This window comes from Heterocephalus glaber, unplaced genomic scaffold (genome assembly GCF_053883595.1).
Source record: "Heterocephalus glaber isolate CG9 unplaced genomic scaffold, H.glaber_assembly_v1.0 deba00001594, whole genome shotgun sequence".
NCBI classification, from domain to species: domain Eukaryota; kingdom Metazoa; phylum Chordata; class Mammalia; order Rodentia; family Bathyergidae; genus Heterocephalus; species Heterocephalus glaber.
This window is the reverse complement of record NW_028258369.1, coordinates 1,556,855-1,577,129: the sequence shown is the minus strand read 5'-3', so window position 1 is coordinate 1,577,129 and position 20,275 is coordinate 1,556,855. Positions and strand designations below refer to the sequence as shown.

General features: G+C 34.1%; 1 protein-coding gene and 1 pseudogene across 17 annotated transcripts in view; one reads left to right on the top strand and one right to left on the bottom strand.

Moving 5' to 3' along the window:
- Il1rapl1 (interleukin 1 receptor accessory protein like 1) overlaps positions 1-20,275 on the top strand; it is a 1,215,099-nt gene that overhangs the window by 74,966 nt on the left and 1,119,858 nt on the right. For 11 of the 17 annotated variants that reach the window (XM_087193605.1, XM_087193602.1, XM_087193600.1 and 8 more), the window contains one exon: positions 10,671-10,701. The exons of the other annotated variants lie outside the window; for them this stretch is intronic. The gene's annotated coding sequence lies outside the window, so the exon portion shown is untranslated. The remainder of the gene's footprint in view (positions 1-10,670; positions 10,702-20,275) is intronic. 17 annotated transcript variants of the gene reach the window in all.
- LOC101706790 (mitochondrial import inner membrane translocase subunit Tim9 pseudogene) lies at positions 17,417-17,885 on the bottom strand (annotated as a pseudogene).

Here is a 20,275-nt window from a genome sequence, read left to right as displayed (position 1 = left end):
TTAGGGAGCACATTCGGTACATAGAATTATGCAGTTGCAGCCTTAGAATTTCTTCATAGTTAGGTGATATTTGGGGAACGATATGAGGAGGAGAGAAAATAAGTTTGCCTTAAAGCCATGTATGCATTGCAATCACTCAGCTTTTAGTTAAATTGTACATTTATTTGGGTGGCTTGAGGGTAGTTATGAAAATTCATAAAGAGGTTTTCTTCTAGTTATTCATTGGTAATGCCACTGGATTCAAGACTTGGAATCTAAAAGAACTGTTATTAAATTTTGTGTTCCCAGTGTTGTATATGAATTACACATAGCCGTAGGGAATACATGTATCATTGATGATTGATATAATATCATACATTCCTAGTCCTATATTCCAAATATCTATTCAAATCATAGGGTACCCTACTTCTGCTACTTGAATGTCTGCTGGCAAATCCTTGCTTTGGAAACTAGTTGTTGATTATTATATTGTTCTCTAGTTACGAAGGATCTATATGTATGTATGTATATATATATATATATATATATATATATATATATATATCCAGGGACAGCATAATGTAGTCACGAGAATTGTTGTAAAACAGACACTGAACTAAGTTTGTATCATGCCAGTGGTCTCATCACTTAACTTTTCTTTGCCTGTTTCACAATTTTATAATATGAGGGTAATAATAATCATTCTCTCTCATGGTGGCTAAGAGGACTAAATGAGGAAACTGAAGTATTTGACAAATACTTGACAATCGGGAAACACTTATAAAAATTGCCCTAATCTATTATGTTGAACAAAGATTTACTCTTTGTTGTAGATAAACAAAAATATTCAAAATGATGCATCATTCATTCAACAAACTATCTCTTAAGTTCTCCTTTATTCTAGTCTCTTTGTTAAGGTAAGACGTGAGGAAGAATAGGGATGGACCTGAGAAAAGTTAACTAAAAATGTGATCCTTAAAGTTGAAAAGAATAGAAAAAATAGTAACAAATTGGGTTAATTTCAGTGCAGGAAATTACAAGGTGAGCTTGGAGACATTGCTGAAGCTAGAAAGTGTATGACTTTAAGAAGCTCATAATGTGAACTTGATTAGTCAACGTAAAAAATGGCTTCCCAAGCACATGTAGAGAATCTCTGATTTGTTTCCACTGATGTTAAATATGCCACCATCTTAAACACTTTGGTGCTACTTTAACTTTAATTGCTTGCTTACATGCACAAGTCCAGTCCAGATTAAAAAAAAAAAAAACTTTGAAAGTAGGGTGACCAACTGTCCCATTTGCCCAAAGGGTTTCTTAGGAAGCAAAACTTTTTCAATAAAATGAGTGTCCCAAGCAAACTAGGATGATTTGGCCACCCTACTCTTTAAAGCAGAGCAAAGCTGTGTCTTAATCTTCATTATCCCAGAACCTTGTAAGTTTCTAATACATTGAATGGGCTTAACAAATATGTTTGATGACCAACCAGAGCCTTGTTACTTTGTATGGGTAGTCAACTAGAATAGACTATCATTCCTTAAGTCTGGGAAAATGGAAAAATAGAGCTATTGGCTGAAAGCAAAGCTAGGAAAGAAGCTAGTTTCATCTATAATATTGGAAAAAAACTGGGTCTTTCTTTAACCTGCACCTTGAATTTTATGCTCTAGGTTTATTTGGACTTTGAAAGTTTTCACAATATAGAAGATTGTCCCTTGCTCTCAATTAAGGAAAAATACCACAGTGTAATGAAACCAGAGCAGCAGCTAAAATTAGAATAATTGACTTATAGCCAAAGTTATATCACCCTCTACATAAACTTGAGTAAATCACTTAAATTCTCCAAACATCAATGCTCTCAACTTTAAGTATATATATATAAATGCATCTTCCTTAAGGCAAACAGCTCCATGTAACTTTTATAAAATATATTCACAAACATTAGAGGATGAGATAAACTTGAATTATTTTAATTACCAGTCCTGCCATAATGATAGTTATATGCTGAAAATCATGTTACAAATCTCTGTTGCCAAAGTATATTATTGAGAATACCTAAACTATAAAAGTTAAATTTCTATGTGTACATTTAAAGGAAAATACTAAAAATAGCTACAGTATACCTCTATCTATGATCACTATTCCCAGTGAATAGTGATGATTAATTAAAATTAAATTCTCCCAAAGTTTGCATCTTTAGCTTGGTAAAATGCCCACACTGACTCATTTTCTCATGAATTATAGTTAGCTATATTTTCTCAAGTCTTTCAAAAGGATCCATTTAAAAATGCAAAAGATATTAACAAATAAAGTATAAATGGATGTGTTTGGTTCTAGTTGTGCCTTGAAATCATAATAAAAACATAATCTCAGGGGTCCCACATTTATCTTAAAGACAAAAAGGAATATTCTAGTAATACTTTTGTATCTAAGCAAAACAAAAATTATAAAATTCATTATAACACACTAGCCAGTCCTAAAGAGCATGAGCATATTTAACAGTAGGAACAATATTGCTTATTGCATTCAATTACATATTTTGTCCTTTGTGATTTTTCTATCTTGAAGGGAGATTGAGCTGGTAGGTAGTTCGATATTCACGCATTACTTAACAGATATATTGAAATTTTTTAGAGTTTTCCTCAATGGGCTATGATGTCTACTAAGGAACTATGATGACAAATATGTCTGGATTTCTTGCCGAGGCGGGCAGCATGGTAATAAGAATCATTCATAAATATTGTCTGGGCTAACTTGTTGGAACAAGAAGAGAATCTGCATAAACAAAATATAGAAACTTAACATAACTGGTCAGCAAAGAAATTGAGTTTTGACTACGGAAATTAAAATCTCTTTTTCCAATAACTTATTCTGCCAGAGATACTGGTTCAGAATCTGATCCATCCTACACATTCTTGGCATGCGGACATTTTTTGAGTAGAAGGAGCGCTGAAGTTACTGAACTGTTTTCTCTGCCTAGAAAATTTAATACAAAATATGATTGAAACCAGTAGGTCTGCACTGGTATTTATTTTCCAATGCCATCCTAAACAAGTTTTACAGTATTCAGAGCATAGTGTTAAATTGATTCACCTTTCTCAGGATGAGAATTGTAAGCAATTTGATTAGCTTTTCTCTACTTTCGTCTTTTGACAAGTTCTGTTATAACTAAGAAAAATTATAGCCCTTTTTCTTACTGAAAATGATTTATATTCAATAGTGTTTTTGTGCCTGCATAGAGCATAATCTCTACAGGGTTAAATACCAACATTTGTAACTGTATGGGTATGATGATGTTAAGAGTTCCAAAGACAAATTGCACTTTTAAACGTTCATGATACTAAGTTTATTCCTCAGACCTTATGACTGAACTTTGTAAACCAGACACAGTCCCATGTGTTTTATAATGAAGCAAAGAAAGAATATTTTAAAAATAAAATTAGGATGGTTTTTATATGATTACTAAGCATGATAAATGAACAGAATCTTGTTACCGTAACAGACTTAACTATATTGATTGCCCAGTTAAAAGCTGCTAAATGAGAGATTGAAAAGTTAAAAGCTGCAGGGAGGTGGTATCTTTCCCCCAGGGGAACTGGTTTGCAAAAGACTTAATGACCACCTAGTAGGAGCAGTGATTCATGGAGAGCCTTGCTTCCTCTTTCTCTTACTTGAACAGCTGAGACCACCTATTCTGTCCCACTCCCCGGTATTGCTGGCCTTACTTTCTGTCCAGTTTAGCCCCTGGAACTGGGTCCTAGCATCCTGAGTAACATATTAATTCTACTTCCTGGCTGGGAGTGATCATCTTCATATCTCCAACCTGTTTTCTAATGGTAATACAATACTTACTACTACTCCCTGCCAGCTCCATCACGCACATGGAGTGAATCCCTTATTTCCAGTGTCCTGTTGGACCTCTTTATTTCAATCTTTTAAAAATTATTCATTCAAGTGGGCTTTTTACTTCCTCATTTCCAAGATCCTCTCTTAAAAAGGCCAATACTTCTTACGTGGGTAGCACATTCACTGGCAAATATTTGAGTTCGAAGGGGAGCACCCTGATTACTGTCCTCTTGGGTTGGAAAGAGCTTAACAGCATGCCAGTACAGATTCTCTGATAGGGGAAGAGAGAAGGGGGAGAGAGAGAGAGAGAGAGAGAGAGAGAGAGAGAGAGAGAGAGAGAGAGAGAGAGAGAGAGAGAGAGGATTACAACTACAAAGGCTCTGATGGCATGATCCATAACACATTGACCAATATCTTCCCCATAACTAGGAGCTCCTGCAACATTTTAGATCTCTGGTGTTGAATATGTGAATGAATAAGTAAATGTACCTATGTAATAGAATGTCTATTTCTGATACAGGCTATAAGGATGGGTGCTATTTATTTTACAGAAAGTTTGGAAACTCAATGTCCTGAGTAGTCACAGTTTTTATTTATTTTTTTAAAATTTATTTATTTATTAATTTATTTTATCAATTTTATTGGTACATTTTAGGTATACAATATAATGACATTCATCATTGGAAATTTGCACCTTTACATAATCTCTCTTGGTTCTTATTTTTTCCCCATTCCTCTGGCAACCCCTTCAACCCCTCCATCCCTCCCTATCTACAAAGACTTTGTTTCCATTTTTTCATTTTCTCATATTAATCCCATTCCCTTCTTTCCTTTCTCCTACTCCTCCCACTTCCCCTTCCCCTTTCCACCTTTTCTTCTTATTTCACATTATTTATTATACCTTTTAGTCCTTATTTACACTTTCAGTTTCTCACACTAGAGAAACTATTCAGTATTTACACATGTGTGTCCTATTTATTTCACTTAAGAATATCACCTCATTATGCATCCATTTAGCTATATATGTCTCTAATTTCTCATTTTTTATGGCTGAGTAGTACTCCATTTTATAGAAAAACCACATTTTCTTTATGCAGTCTCCAGTTGATGGGGAATTGGGCTGCTTCAAAGTTTTAGCTATTACAAATTGTGCTGCTATGAACAGGGGTGCACATATATCACTGTGGTATGATTCTTTTAATTCTTTGGGGAAGATACCCAGCAGGGGAATAGCTGGGTCAAATGCGACTTCCAGTCCTACTTCTTTGAGGTATCTCCATACTGATTTCCCCAGCGATTGCACCAGTCTACACTCACACCAGCGATGGAGCAGGGTTCCTGTTTCCCCACAGCCCCACCAGCATTTGTCATTGGTTGATTTCATGATAGCAGCCATTCTTTCTGGAATGAGGTGAAAGCTCAGTGTTGTTTTCATTTGCATCTCTTGAATGACCAGTGATGTTGAACATTATTTCATATGTTTATTTTCTATTTCTACTTCTTTGTGTGAGACATGTCTGTTCATTTCAGATGCCCATTTTTGGATTGGGTCTTCAAATTTGGGAGGTCTGATCTTTTTAACTTCTTTATAGATTCTGAATAGTAGACCTTTGTCTGAGGAACAACAGGTGAAAATTTTTTTGTGCCTCATGGGTTGTCTCTTCACACTGTTGGTGATTTCTCTGGATGTGCAAAAGCTTTTAAATAAGAAGAGATGCCACTTGTTGATTGTATTAGTTCACGAGCAACTGAGGTTTTGTTCATAAAATCTTTTCCTACACCAATGTCTTCAAGAGTTCCACCTAACCTCTGTTCCAGCCCGTTCAGCATTTCTGTTTTAATATTTAGATCTTTAATTCATTTTGATTTTAGTTTAGTGCATGGTGAGAGATATCGGTCCAGTTTTAATCTTTGGCAAGTTGAAACCCAATTTTTCTAGCAGCATTTATTAAAGAGGCTGTCTTTCCTCCAGTGAGGGTATTTGGCTCCTTTGTCGAAGATGACGTGGCTGAGAGTGTCTGGGGTTGCTTCTGCATCTTTTAATCTGTTCCACTGGTCCTCAGGTCTGTTTCTTTGACAGTACCATGCTGTTTTTATCACAGTAGCTCTGTAGATTAGTTTCAAGTTGGGGGTTGTGATATCCCCTGCCATGTCTCTGTTACCTAGAATTGCTTTTCCTATTCTAGGTCTCTTCTTGTTCCAAATGAACTTTTGGGTTGCTTTCTTCAGGTCCATGAAGTATGCAGCTGGGATTTCAACTGGGATTGCATTAAATCTATATAGCAGTTTTGGAAGGATGGCCATTTTCACTATGTTGATTCTTCCTACCCAGGAGCAAGGGATGTCTTTCCATTTTCTGATATCCTCTTCAGTCACTCTTTTCAGACTGCTATAGTTTTCAGAGAAGAGGTCTTTGATTTCTTTTGTTAGGATGATTCCTAGGTATTTTAGTTTTTTGGGTGCTATTGTGAAAGGAATCCTTTGCCCTATTTTTCTTTCAGTGAGTCTGTTGTTCATGTAGAGGAAAGCTATTGATTTTTGTGTGTTGACCTTGTATCCAACTACTTTACTGAATTTGGTTATTAAGTCTAGAAGACTTTTGGTGGAGTTCTTGGGGTCTTCTATGTAGAGTATCATGTCATCTGCAAATAATGACAATTTGACTTCTTCATTTCCTATCTTTATTCCTTTTATTTCTTTCTCTTGTCTAATTGATGTGGCTAATGTTTCCAAAACTATGTTGAGCAGGAGTGGTGACAGTGGACATCCTTGTCTTGTTCCAGATTTTTGTGTGAAGGATTTCAGTTTTTGACCATTTAGTATGATATTGGCTGTTGGTTTTTCATAGATGGCTTTTATCAGATTGAGGTAGAGTCAATATATTCCAAGTTTTTGTAGGATTTTTGTCATAAATGCATGTTGGATTTTGTCAAATGCTTTTTCTGCATCTATCAAGATGATCATATGGTTTTGATCCTTGGCTCTATTGATGTAGTGTATTATATTGATTGATTTTAGTATGTTGTACCATCCGTGCATCCCTGGGATGAATCCCACTTGATCTGGGTGTATGATCTTCTTGATGATCTTTCTGCATTCTATTTGCCAGCACCTTATTAAAGACTTTTGCATCTATGTTCACTAGCGATATTTGTCTATAGTTCTCTTTTTCAGTTGTGTCTTTCTCTGCTTTGGGGATCAAGATGATGCTTGTTTCCAGGAATGAATTTGGGAATATTGCTTCCCTTTCAATTTCATGGAAGAGTTTAAACAGTAGTGGCAGTAGTTCCTCTCTAAATGTCTTGGATAACTTGGCAGTGAAGCCATCAGGACTTGGGCTTGTATTAGTTGGTAAGATTTTAATTATGTTTTCAATTTCACTGTTTGATATTGGGTTGTTTAGAATTTTTAGGTCTTCTTCGTTCAACTTTGGTAATTCACACATATCTAGGAATCTGTCCATTTCTTCTGTGTTTTCCACCTTATTGGTGTATAGGTTCTCAAAGTAGGTATTGATAATCCTCTGGATTTCTGCTGGTTCCCTTATAATTTCATCCTTTTCATTCCTAATTGCATGGATTTGAGCATTTTCTTTCCTTTTGCTGATAAGGTTTGTTAAGGGTTTGTCAATTTTGTTTATTCTTTTGAAGAACCAACTCTTAGCCTCATTGATTTTTTGTATTGTTCTCTTAGTCTCTATTGCATTAATTTCTGCTCTGATCTTTATAATTTCCTCCCTTGTATGAGCTTTGGGTTTGTCCTGCTCTTCTTTTTCTAGAAGCTTGAGGTGCAGCATCAGGTTGTTTAATTGGGCTCACTCTGTTTTCCTAATATGAGTATTCACTGCTATGAATTTTCCTCATAAGACTGCTTTCATTGTGTCCCATAGATTCAGATATGTTGTATTTGCATTGTCATTTAGTTATAGGAACTGTCTGATTTCTTCTTTAATTTCCTCTGTGACCCATTGGTTATTCAGAAGTATGTGGTTCTATTTCCATGTGTTTATGAAATTCCTGTGGTTTCTTTAGCTATTGTTCTCCAATTTCAAAGCACTATAGTTTGATAATGTACAGGGGATAAATTCAATTCCTTTGCACTTGCTTAAACATATTCTATGAGCGAGTATGTGGTCTGTTTTGGAGAATGACCGGTGTGTGGCCTTAAAGAATGTGTATTCTGATTTTATGGGTTGGAACACTCTGTAAACATCTCTTAAGTTCATTTGTTCAAGAGTTTGATTGAGGTCTAGTATTTCGTTGGTTATTTTTTGTCTAGTTGATCTATCTATATGTGACAGTGGGGTATTGAGTTCCCTCACTACTATTGTATTAGTGCTTGTTTGATTTTTCATGTTTGTTAATATTTTATATAGTTGGGCACATTAGTATTTGGTGCATATATATTTATGATTATCATCTCTTCCGGTTGGATTGTTCCTTTTACAAGGATGTAGTGTCCTTCTTTGTGTCTCTTAATCAGTGTTGGTTTGAAATCCACTTGATCTGCAAAGAGGATAGCTATTCATGCTTTTTTTCATGTTCCTGTCACATGGAATATTGTTTTCCACCCTTTAACTTTCAGTCTATGAGTTTCTTTTGAATTAAGTGTGTTTCTTGTATGCAGCATATTGTTGGATGTTTCTTCTTGACCCATTCTGCAAGTCTGTTTCTTTTGTTTGGTGAATTGAGACCATTAACATTGATGGTTATAAGTGATACGTATTAACTTATCATTGTCATGACTTTTTCTTTTTGTTGGATTCTCCCCCTTTGCGTTTCATTTCTTATCGTGCCCAGTGGTTTCATTTGGCTGGTCTTCCTGGGGTTGTGGTCCTTGTTGTCTTTTCCTAGCGTATTGTCTAAAAATTTTTGGAGTGCTGGTTTGTTATTCATGAAGTTCCCAAGGTGTTCTTTGTCATGAAAGTATCTTATTTCTCCATCAGTTTTGAAAGATAGTTTTGCAGTTTACATCAATCTGGGTTGGAGGCTGTTTTCCATTAGGGCTTGAAATATGTCACTCCAAGCTCTTCTTGCTGTGAGGGTTTGTGTCGAAAAGTCTGCTGTGGTTCTGATTATTTTTAGCAGGGCAGTTCATAGTAGATAGAAAAGGTTTAAAAGTTAACATGGACATGCTAGTCTATGTAATATCACTTTATCTTCTGTGTGAATATCAAGAGCACTTATTTTAGGATTCTGCTTTTCATTGAGGGCTTGTATTGTTTCTGGAGTATTTTACCAGCATTCTCTAGGTTTAAGGACTTGGATCCTGATCCTGGTTCTTTTTCTCTTACACAGTGACAGTTGATATTCCTGTATCATTTATATAACTTGGCTTTTCACTAGCTTTATGTGCAGAGGTTAAATACTTTTTTCAGGACTAATATAGGTAATAAATGGTATATTTATTTCTTACAAAGGAAAATCCTGCCCTATGAAAGTGTAGTTCTTTTATAAAATCTTCTACATCACATAAAGAGGGGAGCACATATACATTATATTACTTATTAAAGTAAGCCAATTTTATATTATGTTTGATAATGACAAGGACATGTTAGCAAAAATTTCTTTGTTACATGATATTTACTAAAATAAAAAGTTTTATTTACTTTCCTATTATAAAAGTATTATTTGGGCTGGGAATTTAGCTCAGTGGTGCCACGCCTGCCTTGCAAGCACAAGGTCTTGAGTTCCATCCCCAGTACCAAATAAATAAATAAATAAATAAAATTATTATCAATATTTTAATACCAGCATTTAAAGATGTTTACATTTTCTGTGCATATTTTATAGTAGTCTGGTAGTTTTAATGAAATGAATCATGTGATGTACATAGTATTGAAATTAACTTCTACTCCTACACTCAATACAATGCAGACATGCTTCAGTATTATTGAATACAAATCTACATCATTACTGTAATAGTTGTGAAGTAGTCCATTGAATTGCTGTGCCTTAATTTACGTAAGCAATCTCTTATTGATGAACACGTGGATTTTGTGTGTGTTGCCTTCTTTTAATGATAGCCTTCTGATCTCTTTCTCAGGATAAATTTCTAGAACATGCATAGCAATGTCATGGTTTTGATTTCCAGTTTTTTTCTCCTCCCCTTGTTTTTACTTACTCTTTATTTATAACTTGGTATCTACACTTGCAGTAGTCCATAAAGGATAGAAAAATAGAGAACGGAAGTTTTATTTTTCTAATGCTCTGCTGTGTGTTAAGAAGTATGAATACATGGTTTCATTTAATCTTCACTTTAACCCTAAAAGATGAATGAAGAGTTTAAACAACAAAAAGGTATAACAAAGGCTGCATGATGACTGAGATAACCAAAATGAAATTCATTTCTGACTAATCATAGAGCTTTGCGCTTGCAAGGCAGGTGGCGGCACCACTGAGCTAAATCCCCAGCACTCATAGAACTTTGTTTTAAAATTGATGTGAGATGTATACAACACACAATTAAACATTTAAAATGTACAATTCAGTATGAGTTTCTACTTCTTGACTGTTGTTAACAATACCACAGTAAGTATGAGAGTGTAGATACTTTTTTCCAGATCCCAATTTTATTTCCTGAGGATATGTGACCATAAGTGGGATTAGTGGATCATATAGCAGTTCTATTTTTTTTTTAGTAGCATCCATATCCTTTTCCATAGTGATTATACCAATCTTCAATCCTGCTAGTAGAGTACAAGGTTTCTCCTTTGTCGTTTTGATAAAAGCCATTCTAATAAATACAAGGTGATACACTCATTGTGGTTTTGATTTACATTTCCCTGTTGATTAGTGATGGTGAACGTCTTTCTTCTATATCAGCTGATCAATTGTATGTCTTCTTTTCAGATATTTATTCAGAATTTTTGCACGTTTTTAGGTGAGTCATTTGTTCTTATCTATTTTTTGCTATTAAGTTATATGTGTTCCTTATGTATTTTACATATAAGCCTCTTATCGGTTATATGGTTTGCAAGTGCATTTTCACATTCATAGTTTCCCTTCTCTGTTGATTGTTTCCTTTGCTGTACAGGAGCTTTTTAGTTTGTTGTAATTTCATTGATCTGTTTTTCATTTATTCCCTATGGTTTTACGATCATATTCAAAAAATCATTGCCCAGACCAGTTTTAAAATGCTTTTTCTCTGTTTTCTTTAAGTAATTGTACAATTACATGTCTTGTTTATGTCTTTAGTCCTTTTTCTGAGTTAATTTTTACATTGATGTGAAATAAAGTATGATCTCATTCTTCTGCTTGTACATACACATTTTTCTCAGCACATTTATTGGGGAGACTATCCTTTGTTCATTTTGTGTTCTTGATATCTTTGTTAAAATCAGTTGCCTGTAGGTATAGATTAATTTCTGGGCTCTCTATTCTGTTCCACAGGTCTAAGTGCTTGATTTTAAGTGAAAACCATAAAGTTTTGATTATTATAGTTTTATAAAACTTATATTTTTAAATAAGGAAGTATGATGCCTATACCTTTGTTCATCTTGTTTATGATTCCTTTGGATATTCAGGGCTTTTGTGTATCAATATGCATTTGAGACTTTTTTTCTATTGATATAAAAATATGAATAGAATTTTAACAAGGATTACATTGATCTTATAGATTACTTCTAATAGTAGGGTTACTTTTTTTGTATTTGGGGGTTACACTTGGCAATTTAATTTTACTTTATTATTAACACATAAAATTATACAAATTAATGAGATTCGCTGTGATATTCTTGCACAGGTATACCTTGTGCATTGATCATACCCATCTACCCTTCTTCTGCCCTTCCCCATCCCATAACCTTCCCTATCCATATTAATCACTCTTAGTAACGATATTTTAAAAATATTAGTTCTAGTCCATGAGTAAAGGATGTCTTTCTGAGCATCTGTTTACTTTAGCTTCCTTCATCAATTGTTTTTTAAAAGATTAGCATACAGATTTTTTCTTCTTTAGTTTTTTCTAAATATTTTATATTTTTGTTTGAGATCATTTTCTTGATATAATCATCAGGTGGTTCATTGTTGGTATATAAAAAATGAGAGTGGGTTTTGTGTGTTGATCTTTTTATCTTGCAATTTTACTGTTAGTTTAAATAATTTAGTTTTTAAGGTTTCCACATATTTCATTATGTCATTTGCGAAGAGAAATATTTTTAGTTATTTCTTTCTGCTCCAACATCTTTTATTTCTTTTTTCTTGCTTTATTGTTTATTGTTTTTAGAACTACTGGCATTATGTTGAATAGAAATAGTGAGTGTGGGTATCCTTGCGTGATAGTAAGTAGATCTTAGAGGAAAAACTCACATTGATGATTATGATAGTTGTGAGTTTTTCTCATATGACTTTTGTTGTGTTGACATAAGTTCTTTCTTATCTTGTTGACAGTTATTTTTCTTTTAAATCATGAACAGGTGTTTGATTTTGTCAAATGCTTTTAGTACATCTATTAAGATGATTGTGTGATTTTTGTCTTTCAGTCTGTTAAGATAGCGTATTAATTGGATTTGCTTATATTGAACCATCCTTGCATCCAAAGGATAAATTCCATTGATCATGTTGTACAATCCTTCTAATATGCTATTAAATTCATTTTAGTAGTATTTTGTTGAAATTTTTGCATCAACATTCATTAAGGATATTGGCATATCGTGTCATGCTGTGTCTTTGTCTGGCTTTGGGATCAGAGTGATATTATTCTCATAAAATGAGTTCTTGTAGTTTTTGGAAGGATTGAAGAAGGATTGATATTAATTCTTCTTTGAGTGTTAAGAGGAATTCACCAGTGAAAATATCTGCTTCTGGGGTTTTCTGTATGGGAGAAATTTGGATTATTAATCCAATCATCTTGTTACTGGTTTGTTAGTATTTCTATTTTTCTTGATTCTGTTTTGGTAAGTTGTATATTTCTAGGAATTTATCCATATTTTTTAGATGATCCAATCTGTTGGCATATAATTTTTCATAATAATAGCTTTTGGTTCCTTTCTACTTTGGATGCATCCATTAGAATGTCTCCGTTTCTCATTTCTGGAGAAATGGATAATGAAACAACATGGATGAACCCAGACACATTATGCTAAGTGAAATAAGCCAGATAGATTATAAAGATCATTGTTGAATGATTTAATTTGCATGTGGATTTCAAAATAGCCAATCTTGTAGAACCAGAGAGTAGAGTGTGATTACCAAGGATGGAAGGAATGAGTAGACATTGGACAGAGAATGGAGTCTCGGTTATGCTAGATGAATAAGTTCTAGAGATCTAATGTACAGCAAGGAAACTAGAATATACAATAACTGGATTTTGCTATGAGGGAAGATCTTCAATATTCTCACAAAGAGAGGGAAAGAGAGACTATAAGGTGGTGGGTATGTAAATTAACCTGATTTTGGCGATCATTTCACAATGTATGTGTATTAAAAAATTCATCGAGTTTAGCACCTCAAATATATACAATTCTTAGCTGGGCATGGTGGCCCATGCTTATAATACTAGCACTCTGGGAGGCTAAGGCTGCAGGATCATATGTTCCAATCCCGCCTGAGTGACTTTGTGATTTAGCAAGATCTTGTCTCAAAAAAGAAAGTGTAGCAATGACCGAAGGCTCAGTTTGAATACTCTAGGTTCAATACCTACACACACACACAAAATTCAATACACACAAAATTCAATACACACAAAAAAATTCCTGACAACTCATTGGCATTTTGTATATTTATAGTGTTGTGCAATCATCACCTGTAGTTAAGATACATTTTCATCAGTCCCAGAAGAAATGATGTAGTATATTGCCAGTCCTTGTTTCACTCCCACTAGCCTCTGGCAACCACTAGTCTATTTTGTCTCTTACATATTCTGGATTTTTCATACAATATATATGTGTATATATATATATACATATATATTTGGAACCGGGGATTGAACTCGGGTCCTTGCGCTTGCGCAGCAGGTGGCGAAACCACTGAGCTAAATCCCCGGCCCCTTATACACTATAAATAGAATTATAAAATATATGATTTTTGTGTCTGGACTTTTTTACCTAGCATGTTTTGAAATCCATCTATTTTCTAGTATGTATCCATGCTTCCTTATTTTTATGACTGAATAATATTGCATTGTATACGTACCTGGTTTTTGCTTACTTATTTTTCTGATTAAGGACATCTGAGTTGTTTCTACTTTTTGCTATTGTAAATTGTGCTGCAATGAACATATATGTAGAAATGTTTGTTTGAATGCTTGTTTTCAATTAGTTTTTGGCTTATATATCTAGCGGAGCAATTGTCTGGTCATCTTAACCATAGAATTTATATAGGTTCCTTTCATAAAAGTATGAGAACTTGCATGGTAATTTTCTTAGGATTAAAAAATAAAAACTTCAACTCATTTGTCTAGATAATCACTGATTTCATTATTGCTATAGAGTTTGATGTTCAGAGATTTAAAATACTAATTCTCTGATAATCTTTTCCTGGAATTTGAGAGTCCTATTAAAACTTACAATTTAAAGTTGAAGAAAATGTAAGTAAACTTTTTAGCTGTTGGGTATTGTATGTTATGTTTCATTTAGTTGACCCTTTTGATTCAAGGTTGAATGTGTTAGTGATCTTATTTGAAGATACCAGAAATTCTCACAAATTTCTTCATTTATAATTAGGGGTGAGAAATCATGAAATTTTAAAATCTTAGAGCTGACGACAGTCTTTCGATGAATCATGTTGATGAGGAGGATATTTTTACATATAATTGCCTGGGAAGCTACTCTTCAGGGACCTTGAGTTCATGTTGAATTCCTGTATAACTTCTCCCTGTGTATTTGGAGACCTGGAAAATAGAAACTAGAGAAAATTGGAGTGGGGAAGAGAAGTTCCTTAGTTATTGCCAGTGAGGTAAAGCAGCTGTAATGGCTTGTCATGGTAAGTGAGCCTCATTATCCCTTAGTAGTTTTCACCAGACCAGCTAGCACAAGGAATTACCTTCCTCCAGAGGCATAAAATACAACTGAAGAGAAATAACTTTTTTGATCCAAGGAGGGAGGTGGCAGATATGATGAAAAACAATAAAGAAGTAAATTATTATATATAATTATAATATTTTGGAAATAGAGGAGACCTGAAGCATCTCTTTAGTTCAATTCCTTTATTTAAAAAGAAAGAGACTGGCCTCCTAGCCCCATGATTGTAGCCCTATGGGCTAGAATATAACTATGCACTCTAGCAAGGCGTTTGTTTATATTAGTCTACTATGGCTGCTGTAAGAAATTATCACACATGGAGTAACTTAAACAACAAATCTTTGTTATTTTAATGTCAGGGATGTCAGAAGTTAGACAATAGATCTCACTGGGCTAAAATCTAGGTTGCTAAGGCTGCATTGTTTTGTTGGGGGGGGCGGTCTAGGAGAGAATTTATTTCTTTTCCTGTTTTAACTTCTGGAAGCTTTGTGCATTCTTTGGCTTCCTCTGTCTTTAATGTTAGCAACTGTATCATTCTGATCTCTGCTTCCATCCTGACATCTACTGCTTTGACTCTGTTACCTGTAAGGATTCTTGTGGAACTACCCAGATAACCCAGAATGATCTCCCTGTCCCAAGATTGTCAATTTAATTATTCTACAACTTCCTTTCCACCTTGTAAGGTAAAATGCCCACAGATTTCAGAGATTTGGACATGGATACCTTTGGAGGCCATTGTTTTGTCTGCCACAGCTTGATAATTGTTTTTTTGAGGAAAAAATGAAGAAAAATAAAACATATATCATTTTCCTTGATAAATCTTGCAGATTTCTTGATCGACCAGCATTTTAACTCATTAAAATGGCACAGTATGTTTGTTATACTTTCAAATTATTTTGCACATAGTATTTCCTTTCATTGTTGCCCTTGTAGGGGCAACTAAACCTCAGAAAATTAAGTGAATTTTTAGAATAGATGGTAGTCCTGGGATATAAATTCCATATATTTAAGTCTATGTCTATAGTCACAAAATTGTACCTACTGACTAATGAAATTGATTTTTCAATATTTGCTCTAATACCTCAGGACTTTGAAGGAATGGAAGAATAAGGTGTCATATGTGAGTTGGTTTATGAACATTCTTCACCATATAAAATATGTTCGAATCCTCTCCTACAAAAAAGTACCACTTCTGAATTTATCTTGCAAGATACTATAAATCTCTGATATTTTTAGTGTGTTACAACTCTACTCAAGCCAATCTATTATAACCTAAATTAAATCTTAACACTTTCTAGCCTATTTTCTAGTCTGTCCAGGAAAAAAAAACCCAAAGGAAACTGACTTATTTTTCTGCATGATTGTAAGGCATTAGGAGGCAGATAAGCAGTATTTGTGGTATGAATGCCAAATATATGGTTGTTGGCCAGTCTATAAATTAGAGATTATACTTGGGGAATCATACTTTATTTATTTTATAGTTTTTAGCTGTGAACTAAATATCTAACCTTCTGTATGTTTTTAGTAGGTTTTGATAAATGTGTGATGCTTTTATTAATTGATTGTTAAGCTTAGAAAAGAACTGAAAGTTTTACAATTGTGGTTTTAATGTAATTTCTAAATTAATCTCACATTGATAAGGTAACTGTTAAGATTACTGTTAACTTAATCATTTTAAAATAAGATTATTTATGGGTTTCTAAAGGCTTTGTCTCTAAAATGAGGAACAAAACGAAACAAAATCACAGAGAGTGCTTTATACTGGGGACTGAGGAATTGGCCAGAGTAAAGACAGTTATAATTTTAAATAGCAAACTATTTCACTTTCTACCAAGTAAGTAGTGTAAGTAGTAAGCAAAAATCAGCTATCATGACTGGATCAATGATTTTCTTCCCTTTAATTTTAACATTAATTGATTACTTGCTTAGTGAAACACTAGCTGCCCCTTAGCCCCAGCATCCAGTCAGATGACACCCATCTTAACACCACCTATATCTTTTAATATTTTAGCCAACCAGTCAGTCCCCATGTTGCATTTAGTTGTTTATGCTGATGTTTAAAATTTGTAAACCATACCACAATTATAGTAATACTCAACAATAGTCTGTTATCTGTGATTTAATAGGTAAAATAATTATTTTCTATTACTATTTTAATTTATGGAACCAAATTAAGCTTACGTAATTGGATGAGTTTACTTCTGAACTTCTGTTGGGCCAATGTTTAAATGAAGAAGTTGAGCAAGCAAACAAACACTCACTACACTTCACTGATTCTAAGCACAAGTTTAACACCTCTGAAATCAAAATTTAATGTGACAGTCTATGGTGCATCAATCTTTTAACTATCAATGTCTTTTCTTTTTCAGTGATATTCCCATTTATTTCACTTTCAGTAATGTTTTTCTCTTACATGATTGAACACATATTTTGCTTTAAAATTAACAGTCACAGTTGAAGAAACAGTGGCTTATTTTTCTAATTAAGTTACCAAGCTACTGAATCTTAAGGGCTCAACCTTAATGTTGCATCTTATTATTTTCGCTGAACAATAAGATCCTCTATTTTGATTACTCCTGGTGAGCAGCAATTTTGTTTTTCCAGTGGTTTCCATTTGTCAAATAGTCATGACAGATGGTTCAACATGGTGCCCACCACTTTCAGGGATTCTACCTGATGAGTCCTCTTTCCCAGTGCAACAGCCATGGCAGCCTCCACCCAGAGTTCAGCCATTGGGACTTCTCTATCGGGGCTGGCAAAGAAGTCCCGCTTTGGCTGCCAGGGCCTCATTCTGCTGAATATGGTATTCCTGAAATCTCATGGATATTCTTTGTGTCATTTTAAAATATTTCTGTAAGCAATGTTCTGAACAGGTGATCTCTTCAGGTTTTACTTCTCTTGTTGTGAAGTCTTTAACACAGTCCAAAAAGCAGGTTTCTGTAAGTTTATTGTAGGTTCCCAGGAATTCCCTAAACTGTTTTATCTGATCAGATTCTGGTATCTGTGCAGCCATATTCTTTTGGTTTATTTATGAGTCACCTTTTCCGACGCATGAATTTCCTGAGTTCCTGAGAAGCAGTTGTCCAACCTCTGCTCAGGGTTCCAGTGAGGCCTCATTTCTACTCAGTCACTGGCTTTCGTCCATACGAGGCTGGGGGGACTGCGATGACTGTCGGCCTGTCGGGGTTAAAGCGAGCCCCTTGGCCGGAGAATGGCAGAGCCTATCAATGTGTTTTAAAAAAAACTCTTACTGGCACACAAGAGGTGAAAGTTTACCTTACATTCTTTGGTTGGCAACTTAGTTTTCAGAAAATACGGTCATTTAAATGACTAAGCATGAGTATTTTCCATTCTGATCTGCACAATTCTTTTTTTCTGAATGATTAGGAAGCAGGATTATTATTATTATTTTTTTTTTTTTGGTACTGGAAATCAAAATCAGGACATGGCACTTGCCAGGCATGCTCGGCACCACTGAGCTAAATCCCTGGCCCTGAAGCAAGATTTAGAAATCCTTCCTTCTCATGATTTTCTTCATTGATGTAATTTTATTTTGGAAATATGGTTATTTTCAAACAAAACTGACATGAAAATAAACTTGCTTATGTGACATAGTTGAAGAGTTGAATAGATTCAGGGATATATTAACACTAAGAGTGATAGGGATTTCTCTTCCATGTTTTGCATTTTCTGTGGTGAACTTTTATCCTATACCAATTGATTATTTCTGCTGAATTGACCAAATTCAATAATAATACAAGGCCTGAATATTTCTTGGCATCACAGACTGTGCACTTCTTACTCTTTTTTAAATTAACTACGTTCATTGGTACATTTTAAGTATACAATATTCACCATTGGAAATTTGCACCTTTACATCATATATCTTGGTTCTTATTTTTCCCCCTTCCCCTGCCCTCCCTTCAACCCCTCCACCCCTCCCTATTTACAAAGACTTGTTTCCATTTTTTCATTTTCTCATATTAATTCCATTCCCTTCTTTCCTTTCCCCTACCCCTCCCTCTTCCTCTTCCCTTTTGCCCCTTTTCTACCTATTTCACATTACCTATTATACATTTTAGCCCTTATGTACACTTTCAGTTTCTCACACCAGAGAAACTATTTAGTATTTACGCATGGGTGTCCTATTTATTTCACTTAAGAGTATGGCCTGAATTGCATTTCTTACTCTTATTCTGCCTATCCACACTGCTTGGGCCATATATCCTCAGTTAGTACACAACATATTGAATTGAATTAAACAAAATGCATCCTCATGGATTAAATTTTTTATCCAAGAAATGTATTGAAGATATTTAAAATAGAAACACCTTTTATCTTAAAGATAAATAATTAATAAAACCATTATAATTGATTACCACATATTGGTCATAAGTTTCTTTTTTAAAATTTTATTGGGTTGAAGGGAGGGCAGGATATGGGGTCATAAGTTTCTTATAAACCTCCAGATAAGTAGCCCTTTCCTCCTTTTTCTAATTTTCTATGTGATTTTCTAGGCAGGACTAAAATGAAAATATTGGTGGTCATTTGTGATTATCACGCTAGAAATATAATATGAAGCCTTGGAAAGGATAATGCCTCAGGATATTTGGTTAGCTGTGGAACCCTTGTCTCAGACAACACTTGTATACTTTAACTTTCTAGACATCATGAAAATTAATGTTGTTTACAAAGAAGAAAGGGATCACAATTATTTTCTGTTTCTAATAAACACTTCAGTAGCCTTAGGGAAATCGGTGCACTGCTTCATTTATTGTCTTTAAAATATAATTATTTTAATTATCTAATGGAAATAAGGTTATCCATTTTAAATATTCAGGAATGCTTTTGATTCTGAGCATTTTCTCTGCCTGTTTACCTCTCCATTTATTCACGCTGTATCATCTGGATGACCTTGCAAGGGAAAGTAAGAGAGAGAGTGGACAAAGCTGGAAGTGTTGATAATATACTGCTTATTTTGAGACACACTTTTCATTTACATATGGAGAATTTTGGTAAGTCTGAGACAAGAAAATAGTTCTTCATAAGCTGGAATCCCACCTTCTCAAATAATAAATTAGTTTTCTTTGAAAGGATTTTTAGAACTGATAAGAAAACAATTTTACTTGTGGGCTTTTTAGTTAATTATCAGATTTTTTTAGGTTTTACAATTACTTCAAGTGTTTTTATCTTCAGCTACTGAGGTCAAATATGTCTATCATTGAAATCAACTTATAATGTTTATTCTTTCTGTATAATTATTCTTCCAGTACCTACAAATGCCATATACCTTTTTATTTTTCATCCAAGGATCATTCTCCGCATCGTCCATGCTCATCCACATTCAATGTATATATTTAGAGCAAAGACAACAATGGCAGCATAAAAGTTTTATCAGATAAGAAAATCTGCTGAATTACACATTTATGTCTTGTCAAAAAGAAACTTAAATTCTTTCTGAATTATGCTTCTCATTCCCTTTATTTATTTGAAAAG